We start from the raw sequence: 26,597 nt of genomic DNA, 5'->3' as shown, positions 1-26,597 counted from the left end.
GTTCCTTCTCACTAAACTCTGGACCTCTCGTTTCTGATGCACGGACAGTGTTTCAGCTATGCTAACCTCTGGGTCAGTTTCTTGATTCTCTGACGGACCAGGGGGTACTAGGGTTAACAAGACCTCTCTATCTTTCCAGGGCTTGAGTAGGTTTATATGGTAAATTTGCTCAGGTTTCCTCCTACCTGGCTGCCTTACCCTATAATTTACTTCTCCCACTCTTTCCAAGACCTCATATGGCCCATGCCATTTAGCAAGGAATTTACTCTCCACGGTGGGAACCAGAACTAGTACCCTATCACCTGGAAAAAAAATTCTGACCCTAGCACCCTTATTATACGTATTCCTTTGTGCTTCTTGAGCTTTCTCCATGTGTTCCCTCACTATGGGTAGGACTGCAGCAATGCGGTCCTGCATTTGGGCAACATGCTCTATTACACTTCTGTAAGGGGTAACCTCGTGTTCCCAAGTTTCTTTGGCTATATCCAGTAAGCCCCTTGGATGTCGACCATACAATAGTTCAAACGGGGAGAAGCCTGTGGATGACTGGGGAACTTCCCTAATGGCAAATAACAGGTATGGTAACAAACAGTCCCAGTTTTTCCCATCCTTATCGACCGCCCGGCGTAACATGCTCTTTAAGGTTTTATTGAACCTTTCCACTAAACCATCTGTTTGTGGATGATAGACTGAGGTTCTGAGATGCTAGGAGTTTACATAGCTCTTTTGTTACTTGGGACATAAATGGTGTTCCCTGGTCAGATAAGATCTCTTTAGGAATTCCGACCCGGGAAAACAGAAGTTCTAACTCTTTTGCTATGTTTTTAGCAGAGGTGCTACGTAGGGGAACTGCCTCCGGATATCGGGTAGCATAATCTAATATTACCAATATATGCTGATGTCCCCTAGCAGACTTTATTAGGGGTCCTACTAGATCCATAGCAATCCGGTCAAATGGTACCTCTATTATGGGAAGGGGTACCAATGGGCTGCGGTATGCTTTGAACGGGGCGGTGATCTGACATTCTGGGCATGAGGAACAATAGTTTGTAATTTCTGCCAGAACCCCAGGCCAATAAAAGCTTCGGAGAACCTTTTCTTTTGTCTTTTCCACCCCTAGGTGTCCCCCCAATGGATGACTATGTGCGAGGTGTAATACTACGTTACGGAATGTCCGTGGTACCAACAATTGTTTAGTTGTAACTGATTTTCTTTTATCAACCCGATATACTAGGTCGTTCTCTACCTCGAAGTAGGGGTAAGCAAGTGACCTATCTGGTTGGCCATGAGTACTATTCTGGTCCCGTATATTTCCCCTTGCTACCGCTAATGTGGGGTCCTCCCACTGGGCCTTCTTAAAACTCCCAGGACTGACCTCTAGGTCAGCGAGGGTCTTATCCTGTACTGGGGTGGTAAGTGCCTGATCAACATCTTGATTTGGGGTATTCCCTACCAAAGTAGTGATGGGGAAGGGAATTTCACAGCACTCCTCCTTTTCCCCCTTCTTATTTGGGCCCTCGTCAACCTCCATTTCTGAAAAAGGGAAAGGATTTGTTTCTTCTAACACTTCGTTATGGTCTGCTATTGAACTCTGGGCGCTATTCTGAGCTGGGGACCACATTTTTAGAAAATGGGGAAAGTCGGTCCCTATTAACACATCATGTGCCAGTTTGGGTACAACACCCACCTTGAAATCTAAAGAACCAAATTCTGTTTAAAAAAAAACATCAACAGTGGAATATTCATGATTATCCCCATGTATACAACAAATTGCCACTCTTTGTGAACTGTTTACCTGTTTCTTCTTAATGGGCAATAGGTATTCGGACACTAGTGTGACCATACTCCCAGAGTCAAGAAGTGCCCGAACCCTCTTACCATTAACCTTTACAAATGCCCACAGATGGTTATTCAAGGGGTCCTCTGGGCTAGGGCCCATACATTGGGACAACAGCGAATAAGGTTCCACGCTGTTGCATTGCATGGGCTCATCATTTAGTGGGCAGATTTTTGCTGTGTGGCCCCTCTCATGACAATTTACACATTTAGGTACATAGTCTGTGTCCCACTTAGAGCCTTTTCCCGGCTCCCCATGTTGGCTATTGCCCTTAGTGTGCGAACCACTGTTGCTGGAGCGGCGTGAAGGTGGTCGCCGCTCTTCAGCGCCCCTTAACCCCGGTACCCTTTTACCGTCTCTGGAAGAGTCCTGGAACCTCGGATAGTGGGGTTGCTCCACGACTGTGGGTTGCGGGTGCTCTTCTGCTGCACTGTACCTTTCTACAAGGGCCACAAGCTCATCCGCATTGTGGGGGTCACTCCGACTGACCCAACGGCGTAAGGCAGAGGGAAGTTTCCTCAAGAACTGGTCCATGACCAACCGTTCCACGATGTGGCTTGCTGAGTTGATCTCGGGTTGTAGCCACTTCCGGGCGAGGTGGATGAGGTCATACATCTGGCTTCGGGTGGCTTTATCCATCGTGAAGGACCATGCGTGAAACCTTTGGGCACGAACAGCCGTGGTTACGCCGAGGCGGGCGAGGATCTCGAACTTCAATTTTGCATAGACGTTAGCTTCGGCTGGCTCTAGATCAAAGTAAGCCTTCTGGGGTTCGCCGCTTAGGAAGGGTGCGATTAGACCAGCCCACTCAGCTTCTGGCCATCCCTCTCTCTGTGCCGTGCGTTCAAACGTGAGAAGATAGGCTTCCACATCATCCGAGGGTCCCATCTTCTGAAGGTAGTGGCTTGCCCTGGTCATTTTCGGAACTGGGGCTGCCTCTGCCAGTGGAAGGTTACTGATAGTCCCCCTCAGGATCTCGAGTTCCTGCTGTAAGCCCTGAGCGAACCGCTTTTGCTCCTCTCTCAGCAGGCGGTTTGTCTCTTGCTGGTTTGCATTAGTCTCTTGCTGGGCTATTAACAGCTGTCGCTGGGTTTCACTCGCCTGTTGCTGGGCTTCATTCGCGTCTTTCTGGACAGCGACATTGCGTACCAGCGCACTCACCACGTCTTCCATCTTGTTTGGAGAGAGAGAAAAAAAAAACCTTCTTTTTTTTTTTTTTTTTTTTTTTTTTTTAAAGTTCTTTAACCCCCAGACCTTTCAGTGTTCTGCCCGCATTCTCCACCATATGTGACAAACGGCTTACTCCGGGGCTCCGCCGTCTGTCCGGGACTGTTAGAACACGGTCTTTTAGGGTAGGTTAAATGATGAGACGTCACGTACTGTTCCTTTAAACAGGCTATGCCTGGTTTATTCAGTCCCAGGCACTGAGACTGCCACAGTTTAAACAGAAAACAAAGCCAAACAAAAAGCTGCTCGTCTGAGCGATAACTTAAACTTAGATGTCCCTGACTCAGAGTTGGAAGTGGCTTGTCCACTTCCACCAACAAAATAAGTACCTTTGCAGTCTTTAGACAAACTAACAGAATGAATGAAGCGATTTGGGAAAGAGGCTTTCTCACCCCTCTGCAGTTCAGCAGCCTTCCAGGCTCTTGGGCGGGGCCCAGAGGAAACAGGAAACAGGTCTTATATACCTGAACTCTAATCAGCATGACAGGTGACAGAAAACAGGCAGCAGACAAACTGTGGAATGGAGTGCCTGTACCACGAGGCTGCCCTGTTCAGCTTAGACAGGACAGAAACTGTTCAGTATCCTGGGAGCCCTGTATATGGAGTTTATTACCAACCCCTGGTTTCTGTCACAATATATATATATGTATATAAAGAATCAGCGCACAACCCTAGTGTGTTACCACAAAAAAAGGAAATGTATTATTTAAAAATAGAGTGGAACACAATGCCCACTTACAAGATGGATATAATTACAAATCACATAAACGCTATCACATCATCACGCTACTCTGAGGCGTGACTTGTGTATCGAAGGGATTCTCCATGTACCTGCTGTATGCGAGCTGGAGAGGAACAGATTGATTTGCTCCACCGGTGCTGTTTACATCGGGCTTTGCGGCTGTCGGCGTTGGTGTTGGAGGACTCTAGCAGCCCACAGTGGCAGGCTCCAAGGCAGGTGTTGTTTCGGGCTATGATCCGGAGGTTCCCTCAGCAGGCGGTACCGCCACACGGTGATAAAGATACCTTTATGTGATTTCCCTGTAGAGGCTAGAGTAAGGGTTCTGGGAGATAGTTCTGTGCTGCCCTCCCTGGTATGAGGACACAGGAGTGGGCTGAGGCCTTGCCCTGTTAGGGGGTAAGGTTTGCTGAGGAGGGGTGCTCAGGGCCTCAAGCCTGGGGTACTGCCTTCAGGGAATGGAACCTGTAATATCTATGATGTACCCAATAAACCCCAGTTATACCATTTCTGGTGTGATGTTTGGAGTGTGAGACCACAAGAAGAGTTGCCTTTGAGGTTTGTCCTGGCTGCACCAGGATCCTCCTGGGCTGGAGGCCCTGCGCTGACCGACGAACCATCCTTGATAGCCTGTCCTGATGTCTCCCTATACCACGGCGGAGATCTCAGGCTTCTGTTCTACCAAACAGGTATGCACTGGCACCAGAATACACCGGTACCTACATGATCTCACTTAGGGTGGGGGAAAAGGTGCTACAAATACATATATATATATATATATATATATATAACCAATAGGTATGTATACTGTATATCAATAGGTATAATGGTACTCCACTAAGAATTATATCGTGCCTGGGGGTATTAACTGCAAAAGGATTAGGAGTTCAAAAAAGTGATAATTAGGCACTTCAGGTTTTATGCAAAAATAGCTAAAGTTTGGTATTAAACTTTTGCTATTTTTGCATAAGGTGTGTGTGACATATATAGATATACAGTGGCGAGAAAAAGTTTGTGATCCCCTTAGGATTTTCACATATTTAAAACCTAAAATGTTATTAGATCTTAATCTAAGTCCTAATAATAGATAAAGTTAACCCGATAAAACAAATGACACAAAAACATGATACTTTATCAACATTTATTTATCCATAAATGATTGAACATTCAATATTAATGTGTGAAAAAGTATGGGAACCTTTAGATTCAGTACCTGGTGGCGCCCCCTTGAGCTGCAATGACTTCAACTAAGCATTTCCTGTAACTGCGGGTCAGTCTCTCACATCGGGTTTGAGGAATTGTGGCCCATTCCTCCTCACAGAACTGCTTCAGCTACTGTAAGTGACATTTGAGGGCTTCCTTGCATGGACAACTCACTTCAGGTCCTACCACAACATTTTTATGTGGTTTAGGTTCGGACGTCGACTAGGACATTCTAAAATGCAAAATCTCTTCTTCTGCAGCCATTCTTTTGTAGATCTGCTGGTATGTTTAGGATCATTGTCTTGCTGCGTGACCCATTTTCTCTTCAGGTCACGGACAGATGGCCTGACATTCTCCTCTAGAATCTTCTGATACAATTCAGAATTCATGGTTGTGTCAATGGTAGCCAGCAGTCCAGGTTCTGAGGCAGCAAAGCAGCCCCAAACCATCGCACTCCCACCACCATGCTTGATGGTTGGGGTGAAGTTCTTCTGTTTGTACGCAGTGTTTGGTTTTCGGCAAAACATAATGTTTGTCATTGAGGTCACAAAGTTCTACCTTTGACTTATCTGTCCAAATAACATAGTTCCAGAAATGTTGTGGATTATCTATGTGCTTTTTGGCAAACTTCAGATGGGCAGCAATGTTCTTTTTAGAGAGCAGTGGTTTCCTCCGGGCTATCCTTCATCAACATCATTCTTGTTCAGTCTTTTTCTCATAGCCGAGTAATGAACTCTCACATTAGCCAAGGCGAGAGTGGCCTGCAGATCCTTGGATGTTTCTCTGGGGTTCTCTGTGACTTCCTGGATGATTTACCGGTTTGTTCTTGGAGAGATTTTGGTAGGACGACCGCTCCTGGGTACACTGACAGTGGATTGTTGGAGCCCCAAATCCTTAGACATGGCTTTGTAAAACTTTCTATACTGATGAGCATCAATAACGGCTTTTCTGAGGTCCTCAGAGATTTCTTTTGATCGTGGCACAACGTGATTCCTCACACCTGTATGGTAAAGACCAAACTCACACAGTTTCTGATCTTTACATAGGGTGGGGCCTCCCAAACTCACCCCTGAAAATCGACCTAATTATTTAAACACCTGATTCTAATTATCCCCTTTAATTTAGCTGATAAAACCAAAGTTTCACTTATTTTTGCACATACTGACTCTTAATTACTCATTGTTTGTCTAATTCAGCGGTGTGCAAACTGGGGGGTGCGCCCCCCAGGGGGGTGGGAGATTTGTCTCGGGGGGGGGGGGCATGGGCAGTTGCAGAGGTCCCGCACTCCTCCCCAAGGCATTTAAATTCAATGCCGGGGATCGCTTGAGGCCTCTGCAACAGCAACACTTACCTGGATTCAGACGCGTCTCCATGGCAACGCGGCATCAAATGACGCTGCAGGGTCATGTGACGTCACTTGTGTCAAATGACGCCATGGGTCACGTGACCCCAGAGCCTCATTTGATGCAGCTGGCAGGTAGGAGAGGGGGCATGAGACAGGGGGAGGGGCTGGGCGCAGCTTAAAAATTTGCGCTCCCCTGGTCTAATTCATACATCATTTTGTTTCAAAAGACATGGAATTGGTTAATATAAACCCTATTAGAGATTTATGAAAAGACTGGTTTTATTTCAAGAAGCTTATCATGGAAAAACTATGGAATTTACGTAATAATCATTGGTGTTCACAAACGTCTTCTCGCCACTGTAGATATAAATATATATACAGTACATATAAGACCAGTTCTAGCTCTCAGTGCTTCAGCAATGCAGAGGTCAGGAATTAGAGGCCATGCAAAGCTGTTCTTGAGCATGACTCAAATTAGACTGTAATGGCTGATATGTTTCTCTTGTGAATTAGAGTAACAGACTAACAGTAATATGCAGCAATAATGTGAGGTTCTCTGTCAGTGCATTTAAACCATTACTTTGGTGAAGCTGAAACTTGCTATTTATTAACAACATCTAAACTGCTTAACTGGTAGCTCTAAATACACTACAGAATCCCGGTTTTCCTGAACGCAGAGCAAATAGCAGGTTTACATACAGTAAGTATCCCTCAGAGAGAGGTATTCTGTGTCAGTTTTATGTAAGTTGAGTAAATTAGAAAATAAATATACTCTTATTTAAAAACAAAAACAAAATAATGATGACAAAGCTGAAAATCCCACTGATATAATATAAGTAAATGAATACATTGTTATTATTAGTATTAATACAGTATTATTATTATTAGTGTTGGCTATGTACTCATCGCCGCACACAATGAGTGATCACAATGATTAAACATGTACACACGTATCACACAGTCACATTAAACTCAGGATCTATAACTGAATCCTGGAGTGTTTGCGTGGATCCGTTTTCCTTGTAGGGATTTTACATCCATTTATTGGGAATAACATATGGGCTGCAATCGAATATCTTTAGGGCAGTATTTATTAAGTGGTACTATACCATAATATACCTTATAGTGCAGATAGATCTGTTATGGACCAGTCACTTGAATGGGTTGTAAGTTGTCTAATAACATAGCACCACTTAGTAAATATGGCCCTTCGTATATATCTTCTACTATATATTTGTGAAATCACTGTATGTCTGCGTCCCAAGGGTCAATCGCATTGGACCTTGGGCCTGTCACTCCTGCTCAGGCCATGCCCGCCCCCGCACACCTCTCATTGGCCTACGTCCAACACCAATGCCACACTGTCCCACCCCTCACTGACTCTCATTGGCCTGCGTCCAATGCCCGCCCCCGCACACCTCTCATTGGCCTGCGTCCCACCCCTCACTGACTCTCATTGGCCTGCGTCCAATGCCCGCCCCCGCACACCTCTCATTGGCCTGCGTCCCACCCCTCACTGACTCTCATTGGCCTGCGTCCAATGCCCGCCCCCGCACACCTCTCATTGGCCTGCGTCCAACACCAATGCCCTAATACTTCCACACTGTCCCACCCCTCACGCTTTGCTTTTGCAACACCTAATCCTCTAATCCTCAACCTGCTCTGGGGCCACGCTTCACAGCTATCAAAACCTTCACGTCTGCTACCACAGACTGCCGAATCAGGTACAGCAGTGTTTCCCAAACTGTGCGCCGCCGCGGCTTGGCTAGAGGGGCGCCGCGATCAGGGCCGCCAGCAGCGGGAAACAAGGGCTGCTAGCTCATTTAAAAAAAAAAAAAACCTCTGAGGGGAAGCAGAGGAGCGGTCACGTGACCGCTCCCATCCAATGGGGCTGCAGCCTGCCCGGCATTGCAACTGCAGAGCCACCAGACAGCACCAAGGTGTGTGTGTGTGTCCAAGGTGTGTGTGTGTGTGTGTGTGTGTGTGTGTGTGTGTGTGTGTGTGTGTGTGTGTGTGTGTGTGTGTGTGTGTGTGTGTGTGTGTGTGTGTGTGTGTGTGTGTGAAAAACGGGCTGCAGGGTGTGTGTGTGTGTGTATATATGTGTGGTGTGTGTATATATGTGTGGTGTGTGTGTGTGTGTGTGTATATATGTATATATGTGTGTGTATGTGTGGTGTGTATATATATATATATATATGTGTATATATATATATATATATATATATATATATATATATATATATATATATATATATATAATGTGTGGTGTGTATATATGTATGTGTGGTGTGTATATCTACTATATATTTCTGAAATGTCTGTATGTTTGTCTGCATGCCCTGTGTCCCTAGGGCCAATCGCATTGCACCTTTGGCCTGTCACTCCACCTCAACACTGTCCCACCCCTCACCACACTGTCCCACCCCTCACTGACTCTCATTGGCCTTCGGCCAACACCACTGCCACACTGTCCCACCCCTCACGCCACTGTCCCACCCCTCACTGACTCTCATTGGCCTTTGGCCAACACCACTGCCACACTGTCCCACCCCTCACCCCACTGTCCCACCCCTCACTGACTCTCATTGGCCTTTGGCCAACACCACTGCCACATTGTCCCACCCCTCAGTGACCTTTGGGAATGCTTCTAAGCACCTAACACTCACCGCACTGCCTCTTACAAACACCCCCCTCCACCACCACCCCCCCAACCTCATGCACCCCCCTCCACCACCACCCCCCTCAACCTCATGCACCCCCCTCCACCATCACCCCCCCCAACCTCATGCACACTACAAACGCACGCCACAGCTCTCCCGCTACTGCAGCCCATCACCAACCCCCCTCACCCAAACATACAACGCACGATGCTCCATCACCCCCCCCCCTCACACCAACAGCAAATGCACGCTGCTGAACATACAACGCACGATGCTTCATCACACCCCCCCCCCCCCCCCACCCGAACATCCCCGGAGCACACCCAAAACTACCCCACCCCCCTCACCCATACATCCACCGCACGATGCTGCTCCGGAGCCCCTCACCCCCCCCCCCCCACTCACCCGAACATCCACCGCACGATGCTGCTCCGGAGCCCCTCACTCCCCTCCTCACCCTCTGTCCGCCCCCCCCCCTTTCCTGGCCGCTGGCCCGCAACAACGGAAATACCCCTATCACCACTCCGCGGGACCACAACATCACCCGCTCTCCCGGAGCACCCTCTCCCCCGGTGCTCCCCCCTTCCCCCCCCCCCCGCCCCAGAGCACCCTCTCTCCCGGTGCTCACCCGCTCCCCCGGTGCTACCCCCCTCCCCCCCCCCGAAGAGCACCCTCCCTCCCCCCCCCCCCAGAGCACCCTCTCTCCCGGTGCTCACCCGCTCTCCCGGTGCTCCCCCCCCCAGAGCACGCTGTCGCCGCTCTCACCTTCAGGCCTAGAGGCCGCGCCCCCAGCTCCCCATCCCCGCGCGCGCTGCTCCGGCTCTCAGGCCTAGCTGTCACTGTCGGGAGCTGCACGGGCCGCGGCCCACACACCCCCTCACCTGAGCGTCTCAGCTCCGCATCGCCGGGGGGAACCGCCGAGGAACCCGAGGAGGAGCGCGGCCCGGTGCGAGGTAAGTAACCGCACGGGAAGAGATCTTTCACCCCCGGCCCGGCCCTTCACCCCACCCGGCGCTTCACCCCACCCGGCCTGGCGCTTCACCCGGCCCGGCGCTTCACCCGGGCCGGCGCTTCACCCCCCCCCCCCCCCCCGCCCTGGCCCTTCACCCCCCCCCCCCCCCCGCCCTGGCCCTTCACCCCCCCCGCCCTGGCCCTTCACCCCCCCCCCCTGGCCCTTCACCCGCCCTGGCCCTTCACCCGGCCCTGCCCTTCACCCCCCCCCCTGCCCTTCACCCCCCCCCTGCCCTTCACCCCCCCCCCCTCGGCCCGGCCCTTCACCCCCCCCGGCCCTGCCCTTCACCCCCCTCCCCCGGCCCTGTCCTTCACCCCCCCCCGGCCCTGCCCTTCACCCCCCCCCCCGGCCTGCCCTTAACCCCCCCCCCCGGCCCTGCCCTTCACCCCCCCCCCCCGGCCCTGCCCTTCACCCTCCCCCCCCCGGCCCTGCCCTTCACCCCCCCCCTGCCCTTCACCCCCCCCGGACCTGCCCCCCCCCCCCCGGCCCTGCCCTTCATCCCCCCCCGGCCCTGCCCTTCACCCCCCCCCAGCCCTGCCCTTCACCCCCCCCCCCCGGCCCTGCCCTTCACCCCCCCCCGGCCCTGCCCTTCACCCCCCCCCCCCCGGCCCTGCCCTTCACCCCCCCCCCCCCGGCCCTGCCCTTCACCCCCCCCCCGGCCCTGCCCTTCACCCCCCCCCCCCGGCCCTGCCCTTCACCCCCCCGGCCCTGCCCTTCACCCCCCCCCCCCCGGCCCTGCCCTTCACCCCCCCCCCCGGCCCTGCCCTTCACACCCCCCCCCGGCCCTGCCCTTCACCCCCCCCCCTCCGGCCCTGCCCTTCACCCCCCCCCCTCCGGCCCTGCCCTTCACCCCCCCCCCCCGGCCCTGCCCTTCACTCCCCCCCCCCCGGCCCTGCCCTTCACCCCCCCCCCGGCCCTGCCCTTCACCCCCCCCCGGCCCTGCCCTTCACCCCCCCCCCCGGCCCTGCCCTTCAACCCCCCCCCCCGTCCCTGCCCTTCACCCCCCCGGCCCCCCCCCCCCCCTGCCCTCACCCCCCCCTCCTCACCCCCCCCTCGGCCCTGCCCTTCACCCCCCCCCCCTCCGGCCCTGCCCTTCACCCCCCCCCCGGCCCTGCCCTTCACCCCCCCCCGGCCCTGCCCTTCACCCTCCCCCCCCCCCGGCCCTGCCCTTCACCCCCCCCCCCGGCCCTTCGCCCCCGGCCCTGCCCTTCGCCCCCGGCCCTGCCCTTCGCCCCCGGCCCTGCCCTTCACCCCCCCCGTCCCTGCCCTTCACCCCTGCCCTTCGCTCCCGCCCTTCGCCCCCACCCTCCCTGCCCTTCGCTCCCACCCTCCCTGCCCTTCGCTCCCTGCCCTTCGCCCCCACCCTCCCTGCCCTTCGCCCCCACCCTCCCTGCCCTTCGCCCCCACCCTCCCTGCCCTTCGCCCCCACCCTCCTTGCCCTTCGCCCCCACCCTCCCTGCCCTTCGCCCCCACCCTCCCTGCCCTTCGCCCCCACCCTCCCTGCCCTTCGCCCCCACCCTCCCTGCCCTACACACGTACACACACGTACACACACGTACACACACGTATACACACGTACACACACACGTATATACACACACACGTAGGCACATGTATACACACATGTAGACACACACGCGTAGACACACACACGTACACATACACACGCAGGCACACGTAGACACGCAGGCACACGTAGACACGCAGGCACACGTAGACACGCAGGCACACGTAGACACGCAGGCACACGTAGACACGCAGGCACACGTAGACACACGTAGACACGCAGGCACACGTAGACACGCAGGCACACGTAGACACGCAGGCACACGTAGACACGCAGACACACGCAGACACGTACACACACGTATACGTAGACACACACGCACGTGTACACACACACACACGTGTACACACACACACACGTGTACACACACACACGTGTACACACACACACACGTGTACACACACACGTGTACACACACACGTGTACACACACACACGTGTACACACACACACACACACGTGTACACACACACACACGTGTACACACACACACGTGTACACACACACACACACGTGTACACACACACACACGTGTACACACACACACACGTGTACACACACACACACACGTGTACACACACACACACACGTGTACACACACACACACACGTGTACACACACACACACACACGTGTACACACACACACGTGTACACACACACACACACACGTGTACACACACACACACACACGTGTACACACACACACACACGTGTACACACACACACACACGTGTACACACACACACACGTGTACACACACACGTGTACACACACACACACGTGTACACACACACACACGTGTACACACACACACGTGTACACACACACACACGTGTACACACACGTGTACACACACACACGTGTACACACACACGTGTACACACACACACGTGTACACACACACACACGTGTACACACACACACACACGTGTACACACACACACACGTGTACACACACACACACACACACGTATACACACACACGTGTATACACACACACACACACGTGTATACACACACACACACGTGTATACACACACACACACGTGTATACACACACACACGTGTATACACACACACACACACACGTGTATACACACACACACACGTGTATACACACACACACACACGTGTATACACACACACACACGTGTATACACACACACGTGTATACACACACACACGTGTGTATACACACACACACGTGTATACACACACACACGTGTATACACACACACACACGTGTATACACACACACGTACACATACACAATGTATACAAACAAACATGTATACACACACACACAAACATGTATACACACATGTATACACACACGTGTGTATATATACACACACACACACGTATACACACACATACACTATCCCCAGCACCACCACATCAGCACACCGGTATCCCATGCCCCCCCCCCCCCCCAGCACACTGGCATTCTCGGCTCCCCACCATTCCCAGCCCCCATCAACACCATCAGCACCCACACATTGGCACCTTCGCACCTCCCCATCGGCACACCCACATCCGCACCCCCACATCAGCAACAAACCCTCCCAAATAAGCACACCGATACAATCACCATCAGTACAGCCACAGCAGCAGTACCACCGCACACTGCCATGGGCCGCGTGGACCACTCCCCACCCAAATGCCACCCCCACACCACAAACATCCCGGGCAACGCCGGGGCTCTCAGCTAGTATATTAATATATATATTTATTGACTGGAATCAGTTGTATGGAGGTTGTGGCACCTCCCCCAGAGCTCACGTCACCTCCCCCTTTTTAATGGTGGATCTTCTCCTTATGCTGCAGGTAATAAATCTATTATGGTTCTTCCCCCTCACACAGAGGTATAGGGAACAGAGGCACACGTAGACACACGTAGACACGCAGGCACACGTAGACACGCAGGCACACGTAGACACGCAGACACACGCAGACACGTACACACACGTATACGTAGACACACACGCACGTGTACACACACACACACGTGTACACACACACACACGTGTACACACACACACGTGTACACACACACACACGTGTACACACACACGTGTACACACACACGTGTACACACACACACGTGTACACACACACACACACACGTGTACACACACACACACGTGTACACACACACGTGTACACACACACACACACGTGTACACACACACACACGTGTACACACACACACACGTGTACACACACACACACACGTGTACACACACACACACACGTGTACACACACACACACACACGTGTACACACACACACACACACGTGTACACACACACACACGTGTACACACACACACACACACGTGTACACACACACACACACACGTGTACACACACACACACACGTGTACACACACACACACACGTGTACACACACACACACGTGTACACACACACGTGTACACACACACACACGTGTACACACACACACACGTGTACACACACACACGTGTACACACACACACACGTGTACACACACGTGTACACACACACACGTGTACACACACACGTGTACACACACACACGTGTACACACACACACACGTGTACACACACACACACACGTGTACACACACACACACGTGTACACACACACACACACACGTATACACACACACGTGTATACACACACACACACGTGTATACACACACACACACGTGTATACACACACACACACGTGTATACACACACACACGTGTATACACACACACACACACGTGTATACACACACACACACACGTGTATACACACACACACACACGTGTATACACACACACACACGTGTATACACACACACGTGTATACACACACACACGTGTGTATACACACACACACGTGTATACACACACACACGTGTATACACACACACACACGTGTATACACACACACGTACACATACACAATGTATACAAACAAACATGTATACACACACACACAAACATGTATACACACATGTATACACACACGTGTGTATATATACACACACACACACGTATACACACACATACACTATCCCCAGCACCACCACATCAGCACACCGGTATCCCATGCCCCCCCCCCCCCCCAGCACACTGGCATTCTCGGCTCCCCACCATTCCCAGCCCCCATCAACACCATCAGCACCCACACATTAGCACCTTCGCACCTCCCCATCGGCACACCCACATCCGCACCCCCACATCAGCAACAAACCCTCCCAAATAAGCACACCGATACAATCACCATCAGTACAGCCACAGCAGCAGTACCACCGCACATGGGCCGCGTGGACCACTCCCCACCCAAATGCCACCCCCACACCACAAACATCCCGGGCAACGCCGGGGCTCTCAGCTAGTATATTAATATATATATTTATTGACTGGAATCAGTTGTATGGAGGTTGTGGCACCTCCCCCAGAGCTCACGTCACCTCCCCCTTTTTAATGGTGGATCTTCTCCTTATGCTGCAGGTAATAAATCTATTATGGTTCTTCCCCCTCACACAGAGGTATAGGGAACAGATGCAGTGTAGTGTAGGACTTGCACTTATTATGGTTCACCTTGACGATTTGGTGTGCAAGCTTATGATGTTTTGGCCAAAATTTCTAACTAAAAAAAACATATTTTAATATTATTAGCATTAGCATTATTATTTACACTGAAGCATCATTTCTTGTAATTATTACCATGTATGTTTTGTCATTTGGACGTAGCACTGGGCACCCCCTGTGTTTGCTATATATATAAAGAGAGAAATAAGTAGCGCCACCAGTGAACTAGTGAATGATTAAATAAATATATATATATACTCAAATATGTGATGATTATAGGTCCCAAAAAAAGAAAAACTTATAATTGCATCCTATGTATAGGATAGTGTATCATAAAAATAATATTATAATATAAATAGTGAAAAACAAACTAAAATATACTCTAATTACATGTGACAAAAATAGTGATATATATAAAAAATGAATATATTAAATCCAAAAATACATGTTAAAAGAAATTCCAAACCCTAAATTGAGTCCTGATGGATAGATCAAAACCAAAAGTGCACAGTCCAGGGGTCCAAGGCTGCTCTCAGATGGAATAACCGCTTCCAATGGGGATTCTATAGAAACAAAAAGAAAACAGAGAGCGCACGCCCCATAGCGTAAACTTGTACATTTAATAACAAATAGGGAATAGGAGAGGGATTAAAAACACTCACCAATTGAATATAAAAACACGCAATTTGTGATAATAATCACCACCACTACGAGGCAAACACCGTCCAGGATCACGTGGACAGTTCAGGGATTAACAACCGGTTACCAGGAACAGTTCATCCTCCATAGGTTGCCGCAGAAGATGTTCCATAAATCTGCTTTAAGTTAGCAAACGAGCTGGCCTCAGTAATATAGCATGCGCGCTTCGGCCATAAAGCGCGCCCGTGCGTAGTGACGTAGTGTCGTAATAGGCGTCACTGACGCGTTTTGTCACAACTAAGTAACTTTATCAAAGGGAATGACACGAACAAGGAGAGCTGGGTACTTATAACTGCATACAAACTGTGATTGGTTGGAAAATCTTAAAGGGCCTGCCCCCAAGCATATCTGCATCATGATTGACAGCCCAAACCAACCAATGAGGAATAGTTATTTAAAACCTCCAGAGCCCTCAGGTTAATGACAATAAAGGAAACATAAACTAATACAAATCAGCCAGGACAAAAGGAGACTATACCAATAAATGATATACATACAATACAATAAACACTATATAAAATTGTATAAATAATAACTATAACATTATAATAACAATAATAACAATAAATACAATAGAAAGGGCAAAAAATCATTGTATGTGCATATAATTACATGAGCATGTAAAAAAATGTGCTAATAGCCATTTTTAGGATCAGATTGATACAAAAGTATATATATATATATATATATATACATAATATATACAAAAAATGCAACTTGAAATAGATTATTTTTAAAATAAATAAATAATTTAATTAATAAGTGGCAATATGATCCCATGCACATTCATTACAATGCACAAATTTAAACTCTGGTGGAAATCAAGAAATTATAAAACCACAATAGTTCACTAATAAAGAAAATAATATAAAATATGTATATATAAAAAAAATGAAGGATAAATAACATAGGGAACTACAACTAAAATGATTAACAAAAATAAATTGTATATATATGAGTGAAATGTAAATGGAAGAAAATAGAAGGGGACAAGAGGAAGGGAAGAAAGAGGAGGGGAAAAGAGGGAGAAGAGGGGAAGAAATGGGGGGGGGGGAATATTCTTCTGCGGCAACCTATGGAGGATGAACTGTTCCTGGTAACCGGTTGTTAATCCCTGGACTGTCCACGTGATCCTGGACGGTGTTTGCCTCGTGGTGGTGATTATTATCACAAATTGTGTGTTTTTATATTTACTTTGTGAGTGTTTTTAATCCCTCTCCTATTCCCTATTTGTTATTAAATGTTATTAAATGTACAAGATTACGCTATGGGGCGTGCGCTCTCTGTTTTCTTTTTGTTTATACAATTGCAATTTAACTCTTTCAATGACAGGTGGCCCTGCAGGGCAGCTAATGAATTAGCTTTGGATAGTTTGCAGGCAGTAATAGGACCTGGTGAGCTATATATAACAGAGGCATTTCCATCTTCCATCTTTTATTCCACCTATTCTGTATGGTGCAGAGCAAGGTAACACACAGTTAACAATGCATTAACTTCCACTCTGTTGCACTAAAGCATTGTTAACTGCTCCATATCCAGTTTTCCACCAAATTAAATAGGGGCTGTAGAGGGTTATTAATTAAACTGATCAGGCCGATCGTGCCAATGGCATGGAGACTCCCCCCTGAAGTCGATGAATATCCCCTCTTTAGAATCATTTATCGTCAATGGGAGGAATGAGGGAGACGCTGCAAATAACACTATTAAGTAATAATTCCCCTATGAAAGGGCATTGCCAGAGTTTCATCCTGGTGGAAATAAAGATTCTGCCTTAAGGATCGAATTCTTGGTATTGTGTTCAAATGTTGGTCTTTTGTTAAGGCAGCAGTCCAATCTGCCGTTTTCTAATTAAAATTGTATTTTTTCTCCTTTAATATGTGCATCAATACAATCCACACAATGATAAGTGTTTAGCTAAGTTGCCGATCGATCCGTTCTCCTGTGATCGATCGGTCAAGATTTGGCTCGGGGGTTCAATAAATGTCTGCCAGTGCAGCAGAAGAGGACCAAAGATGCAAAGTTCTTTGGGGAAGATCATGTGACCAGGCAGTCACAAGATACAATAGGCACACGGCTAAAGAAAGGACAGGGCTCAAAAAGGGGTGTTTCAGAAGAGGAAGGGGATGTGACTTTGTAAAATGGTTGTTATAGAAACAAAAAATTATTGTTACATTTTAATTCAATAAAAATGTAATTCAGAGTTGTTTAAAAAAATGCTATAAATATTTTATCATAGTACAGAACTGATTTATTTAAAAAAATACACGTTGGATATTGCTTGGTCTGGAGCTTTAATACACTCACGTGGGATTTGCTACATCTTCTTTATCCATTTTTTGGTTTGGGTAAAGTATATACAGTACTTGTAAGATTGTTACTGTATGTTGCTTGCACGTGCCTGTACAGGCAGTCCTCGGATATCCAACGGAATCCATTCTGGAAGTAGCGTTGGATAGTGAAACCGTTGTAAAGTGAGTCCCATGTTAATCAGTGGCGGTGAGCGTTGGATAACGCATTCAGGGGTCGGATTACGCATTCCGGCGTTGAAAAACGTCACGTAGGGTTGCATTGTAAAGCGTTGGATATGCCATTCGTTGTAAAGTGAAATGTTGGATAGCGAGGACTAATGCTAATGCTTTATTAGTGGTGTGAATAATGTACTTTTGCTACATACTGTGTGTACATATATATATATATATATATATTTTTTTTTTTGTTTTTTTAAATGCACACAATACAAATACCACACAGGAATTTGGAATACAAAATCAGAGGAAGGTTCACCTGACCTCCAGCAATGTTGTGTACCTCATCCTGTGCATGAAATGCCCAGGGGGCTGCTACTACATAGGTGAGACAGGGCAGGGGCTAAACAAGAGAATGAACCTGCACCGCCACAGCATCACACACGGAACAAGAGACAGTCCTGTTGGCGAACATTTCTCTGACTCTGGCCATAAGATGAACGATCTGAGGGTTGCCATACTCAAAGGTAATCTTAAAACACCGAAAGAGAGACGGTTGCATGAATACAAGTTTATGCAACTGTTCGGGACACATAGCAGTGGCCTAAACAGAGATCGAAATTTTATGAGTCATTACTGACACAAGTGAACTCTCTTCCCATGAGCGCTATAGGCTATGTCTGTACATACTGTGCTATATGTATGCACACACAGCTGTCTCTCACACATACTTATACTCCTTGTTTTTCCATCCCTATACACCAATAGGGACCACATAGTATCCACACACACTTTTAGTTATGCTACTAACTCTCACATTTCCACATCCACCCACACCATTTATATCCGCTCCCACTCCACACACACCTTTTGTAAAGCACTGTATATACTGTGGGCTCTCCATTCATGTTAATTCACACTGATACACATACACACTCTTTCATCACTTGCTTTCAGGAACCTTTTGACACCTCCAGCCATAAAACACATCCACACCGGGGGAAGGACCAGCACAGATAACATTCCAATAGACACTGTTTATAGTATAGCTTATGCTTGCTTCATTCATTGTAATATCGCCGGAAGAAGAGATCAGTGTATCTCGAAAGCTCGCACAAATAAAAGCATTTCGTTAGCCACAGAACGGTATCATCTATTTATTTTTTGTTTATTGAAGCTCGGATAACACGGTACTAATACCTCTACATGTATATATATATATACAAAAAGAAGAGCGCACGCCCCATAGTATGATCCTATACATTTAATATAGGAAAGGGAATGGTGGAGGGATTAAAAACACTTACAAAATATATGTGATAAACAGACAATTTGTGATAAAAAGATCACCAACGATGCAGGAACCGTCCCGTGACGTGCTCGCAGTCCAACCGGAATCTCTGGGCAACACCCGACAACACCCGTCCTTAACACGATTGATTGAAGTCCTGCACACAGTGTGGCATTCGAGTTGGCCTCAATACAGCTTCCACACGCTCCGGCCGTAAAGCGTGCATGCAACGTGATGACGTAGTGTCGTAATGTACGTCCCTGACGCGTTTCGTCACAACAAATGTAACTTTATCAAAGGGAATGTTCATGAACAGTGATGACTAGATATATATATACTGGAGAGTCTACAATCCAATTGGTGCATCAATTTAAGTTTGTTACGCCCCTACAACGAGCATGTATGTGATTAATATATGTATAACTTAGTTTATACATAGAAAATCGGATTTATAAGGCACCCCAGCATATACTAATGACATAATCTGAAACTCAATAGAAATAATAACAACATATAACATAATTAAAACCATATACCACTATAAAAACATACTATAAAACTGTATTAAACTCAATAATCCGATAAGAATCCATATACATGAAATACCTCAAAAATAACAATATATCAATAAATATCCTAATTAAATATTGAATAATATAGTAAAACCTGACGATATCAACCCAAAAAATTATAAACAGCTTCTGTGTGCACAGACACAACCGCACACATATATGCATAAATGCTAATAATGCATCCGCAAATAATGTATACAAACACCGTACATGGGCACACAGAAACAAGGTGTGGAAGGTATAATATAGGGGGGAAAAAGGGGGGGGGGAAAGGAGGGTGAAGGGGTAAAGAGGGGGAAGGGAAAAGAAGGGGGAAAGAAAGTAATAAAGAGTGGAAAATGGGGGGGGGGGGAAGGAAAAGGAGGGGGAATATGATGGGAAAGAGGGAACGAGACCGCAAAAATCCCTCCACCATTCCCTTCCTTATATTAAATGTACAGGATCACACTATGGGGCGTGCACTCTCTGTCTTCTTTATGTATCTATAGATTCTGCCTTGGAAGTGGTTCTTCCATTTGAGAGCAGCCGTGGACCCTTGGATTCTGTACAGTTTCCCGCATTACCCATCAGGAGTTATTCTGGGTTTTGGACATTTACACTTGGACTGTATTTACATTTTTCAATATATATTTATATATTTTTTTCATGTATTAGAGTGTATATTTTAGTTTGTTTATATTAATTGTATATGTTATACTCATTACAGGATTGTTTTGCATCTTGATATTTAGCACTTTGAAAGGGGTTTATTATTATTTTTCACTGGTCTATGAGTGGCGCTACTTTATTCACTTTTTCTCTTGATATATATATATATATATATATATATATATATATATATATATATATATATAAATATATCTATATAGCGCCCCTCCCCAGCATCCCCTTCCCCCTCCATGCTATTCCTTGTCACCGTTTTATTACCCTTCCAATGTTTTCAGACATCTCTTTCTGCAGTGGAAGCACTGTATGCTAGGTGATAATGGTTGAAAGGCAGGGGTGTGACAATGTAACAACTTGATCTACCATTTCTAAAATTGACTACTATATTTAATAGCTACTCACATTTAGTCCCAGAACCCAACTCTATAAAGCATAACGATACAGTAAATACCATGGAAAATGCAGGGCATATTGTACTCATTATCTTCCAGGGCTAATTAGAGGCTCAAACCTAACAAAGAACAGGATACTTCACCAATCCCAACGTAGCAGCGATCACAGCTCCGTTATAAAGCATATCATAGGAAATTAAATATATTTTTGTGGAGTTTTCAAAAATATCTAATTGATGATTTCTCATTGAATAACAAAGATCTTGAAGTATTTATTTATTTGTTTATCAAATGTTTTACATTGAGAGTTACCTCTGGTTTTTAAGTATGTCCTGGGCACAGAGTTATGGTGACAATACATGGTTACATTAAATGAACAGAGGTTATACTGTACATTCAATTTGCAGACATCATGGACAGTAACAGATAGTATATATTATAGGCGTATGTAACAGTTACAGACCAGATTAAAATGTGAGACAGCTTTAGTTTTGAAAGAACGTAGACAGGTGGTGGCTGTGAGAGTCTCCGGTAGACTGTTCCAGTTGTGAGGTGCACGGTGACAGAAGGAGGAACGGCCAGATACTTTGCTGAAGCATGGGACCGTCATCAATCTTTTAGAGTCAGGTCTCGGGTAATAAGAGCTGCTCGAAGTAAATGGTCGGGGTGGAAACTTTCACCTGTGCTTTGAATTTAGCTCAAAAAATGTTCTGTGTTGTTTTGGTTTTGGATTTTTTGGGACAAATGTATGGGAAACAAATCAAAATAAGCTGGAGAATGCTACAATAGCAAAATGAAGCACGAATGTGTAAAATCCTAACGTAGTTAGCAAGCTAAAATAATATACTGTAATGAAAAAACTCAAAATGATGGAAAAAAAAGATTTGAAACAAACACCTAGAAATGGGCACTTTGTATGCTATTCTGCTTTTCTGGTATTCTGAGTCACCAACAGGTCAGGTTTTAAGGATATCCCTGCTTCAGCACAGACCGCTCAATCAGTGACTAAGCTTCAGCACAGGCGGCTCAATCAGTGGCTCTGCTTCAGCACAGGTGGCTCAATCAGTCTTTGCCTGAGCCACTGATTGAGCCACCTGTGCTGAACCTGGGATATCCTTAAAACCCGACCTGTTGATGGCCCTTGAGGACAGGAGTTGGCCGCCGCTGATTCGAGACCATCAAGTGCAATTATGATCAAACAAATTATTGTCGCCAGCCAGCATTCGTACAAATTTATTGATCTGTTTTTGCACTTATACCAAAGCAGCATTACATTTAAGTGTTCCTCAATTTATTATCTCAAGCACAAAATTAAAAAGAAAATGCAGTCATTTCTCTGCTCGCTGACAAATGTGCACTGCATGCAGGGGAACGGGAACGTTATTATACTGCACAGCAGTCTGGGGAAAGCCATTTTTTACTAAAATGTGAATTTATTTTATGCTAGAGCATCGTAATATTTCTTTTGTCTTTTATACTCAATTAGTCATAGCTCTGTCTTTTGTAATATGTTCCTGAGATAAATATGTCTTATTTGATTCATAAAGGAGCGACCTGGAGCACTGATTAGTTTTATTATTATTTTTTTATGGATGTTAGTCTGTTTTATTAGTTGCAACTGCTTAGGAGTCATTAATACTAGATATAAGTTCATATATTTGGGAAAATGGTTACACTTTGCATAAAACATCTAACATTAACCCTTTCACTGCCAGGGTAGCATACCTCTTCTTCCTGTGAAGGGGGGTTAACCCTGACATTGCCAGAAGAACTCGCAAGTCGTTGTGGCAGCATACGCTTTCAGTATACTCGGAGTACACCTAAATATGGCAAATGTGACCTAAAACAATGACGTAACTTAAATGGTACTTCATTTGTAGGATTATACAACTGTCACCACAAAATCATCAACAATTCCTCTACTCTTGTCTCTAACCATCAGCTGAATTCAGTAAATAATCACCAGGACTAAAAGGGGTAATATAAGCCGGCGATTTTTGTAGCAAAGCTTTTTCCCCCCTTTTTACATTGTATTGAAGCAGGGGGTCTCCGGAGCGGAACCCTACTAATTACAGCTCTGGAGACCCCCTAATTCCAGAGAAACTTACCTCCACAGTAGGTGCCGGTATCCACTCTGCCCGGCTAGCAGGAATAACATAGAGCGGGTCAATAGGAAGCCACGATGTCATCGGCGCGGCTTCCTTTTGGCCCATGTGACGCAGGAGGTTTCAAAAGCAGCGGTAAGTATCTCGGAGAGGGTCCCCGAGCTGAAATAAGTGGGGTTCAGCAACGTAGACCCTCTGCTTCAACCCTATATACGAAAATAAAAAAATACTTTGCAAAAAAAAAAATCAATGGCTCGGATTGCTCCTTCACATAGTAACCGGAAACAGAACCGCTTGTTTCGTGCTTCGTGATTGTCAAAAAAAATGCAACTTAATTGGGGTCATTGAACAGGACTGCAGAGGTGCCACATTCTGCCGGAAGTCTGCCAGCCCGGTGATATTGTATTTGCTGATATAAGAAGTGGAGAAATGTTGCCAAGCACATTTGAAGATATTTCCACAACTCTAAACAGGACATGTCCAGACTGGACATTTGTAATCTGTAATGTTTGCTTTCCAGACCAGTGACTGTATACAAATTGTAAGCACGAGGCGTGTAAAAGATACACTCCATGTGCTCAAAATGACAGAAATATAAAAGCAGAGATATGGAGACTCCTTTAAATTATGTAACTTTTGTGTTTTGTCTTTTTCCTGCCACAATTCTTGAAGAAAAAAAAAAACTGCCTTTATGGCCAAATATTGAAAAACAAAACAAAAACCAGTGGGTAGTTTTATCGATACTAGAATGCAAACCCCTTTCTTACAGTATATATAGAGTATAGAGTAGGTGGCACGTGCTGCATTTGAATTTGAAATATGACATGATTTTAAATATCAGGAACTGAAACATTCTAGGCACAAGCCCATTAATCGGCCTTTTCCCGATTTCACCTTTTTCTTCACCTTTCTCAAGGCCGGTTGTCAAAGCCGCTGCCAGCTTGTGAAACTCAGACATCATCTAATCTTGCTGTGTCTTTAAATGACTTGCTTATTCCGTGTATGGCGTTGTTCTTCTAAGTGTCTTTCCATGTAGTTCATTTGCTGATGGGGGATCAATGATCAGTAATAATACGCTTCTTTTTTCCACTGTCGGTGGAAAATGTTTCTCCGCTGCTAAGCAGGAAGGACTAGTGCACATTCTCCTATATCTGTCCCTCAGCTTGGAGGGGGGGTTGGGAGGAGGGGGACAATGCAGGAGAAATTTTATTTTAATCATTCGCTGCCAGAACTGCTTGGAACCCATAGACGGGTACAGAGCATAAGAACTGTATATACTGTATATCTGTGTATTGTTCTACCTGTTAATGTATCAATGCTGTACTGTATGAATTGCTGTTAAAGGTGCAACTCGTGCGTTTTTTTTGTTATTTTTATTATTTAACATAGTTTTGCAGCAGGGCGTCTCCGGAGCTGACTCGCATTAATTTCAGCTCCTGGGACCTCCTTCTTCCCAAGATACACAGCTCCAAAGGGGGTACCAGTATTTCAGCAAAGTTAAAAGCCCCGGTCAGGTGGGCCAATAGGATGCCGAACCTGATAACGTCGCGGCTTCCTATTGGTTCGCAGGGCGCTGGAGCTTTTAAAGTCCGCCATTACGTGATCCCTTCTAGTCGAGTGGAGTGGCTCCCGGCACCCCCTACTGGGGTAAGTATCTCCGGAAGCAGGGGGACCCCGGAGATGAAATGAATTGGGTTTAGCTGCAGAGACCCCCTGCTTTAATCCTATGTTAAAAAAATCGCATAAACATATGTAGCCATGCCATCTGTGGCTACTAGTTTGCTTCCCTCCTGGCAGTAAGTCCTGGTATAAGCAGGTCTTGCCAGTATTTGCTATTGGGTATTCCCCTTCCCTTTGGTACTGCACTTGAGTGACAGCAGGGGGTGGTACATCCTGTTGTAGCTGGGACAACGAGGTGCCCACCTTCTGGCTGTACTTAAGGGCAGGACCACCCTAAAGTTAGGGTTGTTCCTTCCCCTCTGAGGAAGGCAGGTCACACGTCTGGGAGCCTGAGATTGGGATCTTCCCATGTTCTCTTCCCTACAGGGGAAAGTGAGTGTGGACCAAACCTCTGCCTCTGCTAGTTAGGTGGGGAAGAGCTATGATGGCTGCGGGTGCCCTTCGCCTGTAGTGATGGTCCAGGGACCATCTTCAGTGATAGCTGACCTGACAGACTGTATTGGGCAGAAGACTGCTGAGTAACTGTTACTGCAGAGCCTAGTAATAAACCCGTTCCTGTTTGCAATATAACTCCTGCCTGGTGCGTGACCTTACTGGGGGGAGAGGTAATAAGTTCTACCGTGGGAGATCACCTTCAGTTCCTCGAGTCCGCGGCAGATGGAGGCGCTGCACTGCTAAGGAGATATGTAGGGTATGAACCCCAGAAGCCTGTTCCTGTGTCCCCACTACCATCGGCGGACGACTCAGCCCTCCTGTTGCCAGCATGTATACAGGTATGCACCATACACCCTGTAATGGCCCCTATCTGCGATTGGGTGTGGGAAACACTGTTACACATAAAACACAATATGTGAGAGAATAAAATGCATCTCACAATAATAAGTCCAGTTATTTAGTTTTTTCCATTGTTTTTCTGTGCAAAACAGTGTTATTTACAAATACACAATACATACATACACTACCCCAAAAAACACCTACACGGCCCCCCAAAAATACACACACACACACACACACACACACACACACACACACACACACACACACACACACACACACACACACACACACACACACACACACACACACACACTGGGCCTCTCTCCATCACTGTCCTGCGGGAGGGGCTGGTCGGGCCTCTTGTTGACGCTAGGCCCGACGTCTCCCCAGCTGCTGGCCGGTCTCTCTCCTGTACTGTCCCATGCTGGAATCTGTGACGTTGGCTCACGCCGGCAGTTGCGACACGCACCGGCGTAGGACAATAGGCAGAAGCTGGGGGTCAGTAACCTGCAGAGATCCGCAAGTAGGAACCGCGTGCGGGCAGCCTACCCCTGTGCTACCACAAGCTAACCCTCCTTTTAAAAAGCAAGGAAAGTAAAATATTAAATAGAAGCTTCACTGAGTTGTTATGGAAAGGGAAGAAGAGCAGAATCAGTTATCCTAAATTACAACTAAGCAAGGAAAGGGGAGAGATGCGTTTGCCTAATTCGGAGTGGTGTAATTGGCCCTGTTTTAGTCAAATAAATAGGGACTGGCTATTGGAATAAGTTCACATGGTAACAACGATCTATA

The sequence above is a fragment of the Ascaphus truei genome, chromosome 7 (genome assembly GCF_040206685.1).
Source record: "Ascaphus truei isolate aAscTru1 chromosome 7, aAscTru1.hap1, whole genome shotgun sequence".
NCBI classification, from domain to species: Eukaryota; Metazoa; Chordata; class Amphibia; order Anura; family Ascaphidae; genus Ascaphus; species Ascaphus truei.
The sequence above is the reverse complement of the archived record's forward strand: the minus strand, read 5'-3'. Positions refer to the sequence as shown.